At 37.9% G+C, this 1,379-nt stretch overlaps 1 long non-coding RNA gene across 1 annotated transcript; it reads left to right on the top strand.

The window, feature by feature from the left end:
* Positions 1-284: 284 nt before the first annotated feature.
* On the top strand, positions 285-871 carry LOC130194663 (uncharacterized). Its single transcript, XR_008831927.1, has 2 exons — positions 285-358; positions 436-871. It is a non-coding gene; the product is annotated as an uncharacterized LOC130194663 (long non-coding RNA).
* The last annotated feature ends 508 nt before the right edge of the window (positions 872-1,379 follow it).

Consider the following 1,379-nt stretch of genomic DNA (forward strand, 5'->3'; position numbering starts at 1 on the left):
GTAAAGCCATGGCTCTCTTCCACGCATTCACGGATCAGACAGCACATCTTCTTTCAAGTTCAGGGGTAAGCGATCCTGCTGCAAATTGATGCACGAAGTTCCACACTTGACAGAGGAGTTCGCAACCATCATTGAGACTCCATTCCAAACCTCTCCAAGGCTGAAAGAAGTTGCAGTAAACTTTGTCTGTAGGCTGTACTCCAGTGAATCAAATGAGGAAAATGATGTTGATCTTCTTAGAATGAGGCTATTCTCACAGAAGACGAGGGATGTTGAAAGAATCCCCAACAATGGATGCTTTGGATCTACATCTCAAAAGGAGTGTCTTCCAAGCAAGCATCTGGACAACAGCCCACATGTAAGTATGCACCTGTATGGATTTGAGTACTATATAATCACAAAAAAATCCATGCATTTATGTATTCATTCATTTAGGTCTATAATGCCTGACAACAACCCCACTGACCATGGGTGGAAAGAAGAGGACAGCAAACTTCTTCCCATTTGGACTACGATACCACTTGCCAAAGACGTATTACAACTAGATGTGAAGTGTGGTTGTACAAGTACTTGTACAAGTCGACCTGCCAGTTCTCGGTGCAAGTGCATGAAGGCGAAGTTAAAGTGCACACGTCTGTGCAAGTGCACATGTCAGAACTTCTAAGACTGACATAGAATAAATCAAAGAAGTAAATTATAGTTATCATTGTAGAGTGAAGTTCTCAGAATAAATGTTAGCCCTATGGTCCTCTGTTCATTTTTTGAATGCCAGAAAAACTATTGTTTATCTTCTTATTGTTATTGATTTACTTTCTTCCAGATATAAAGTTCTTTTGTGAAAATTTCTTGTGAATAAAATGATGGCTTGTTGGCTTGATTGATTGATTGATTGACTGACTGAAAAAAGTTGAGACACCTGATCCTAAATCAATACATAGAAAGTTCATGGCTGTTACTACATTTTGCGGCGCCTCCTAGGGCATAGAATAGAAGAGTGAGGAGCATTTCAATTTCAGTTTAATCACCACACAGTCTTGACTTGTGAAATAACATTAAAAAGTAAAATTCCTTAGCAACTGTGAGGATATTTTCAGACTTTATCTTTAAAAAAGCATAATTTCGCTTGTGTCCATGTAATATTTTGGGCTAAAAGTGTATTTATTTTTATCTGGTCACCAAATGCTTAGCATACCAGTTTCTCCTTTTAATTCTGAATCCATACATACCTCATTTGTTAAATTTGGTTAATCTAATCAAAAGTTGTAGCAGTTTACATATTTTGCGGCGCCCCCTAGAGGCCATTTTTTATCTGTGTGTTTGACACTCGGACTCAAATTTTTCTATAGACCCTAAACTTCAACTTAGAAGTGAAAACCAAA

This window comes from Pseudoliparis swirei, chromosome 6, assembly GCF_029220125.1.
Source record: "Pseudoliparis swirei isolate HS2019 ecotype Mariana Trench chromosome 6, NWPU_hadal_v1, whole genome shotgun sequence".
NCBI classification, from domain to species: Eukaryota; Metazoa; Chordata; class Actinopteri; order Perciformes; family Liparidae; genus Pseudoliparis; species Pseudoliparis swirei.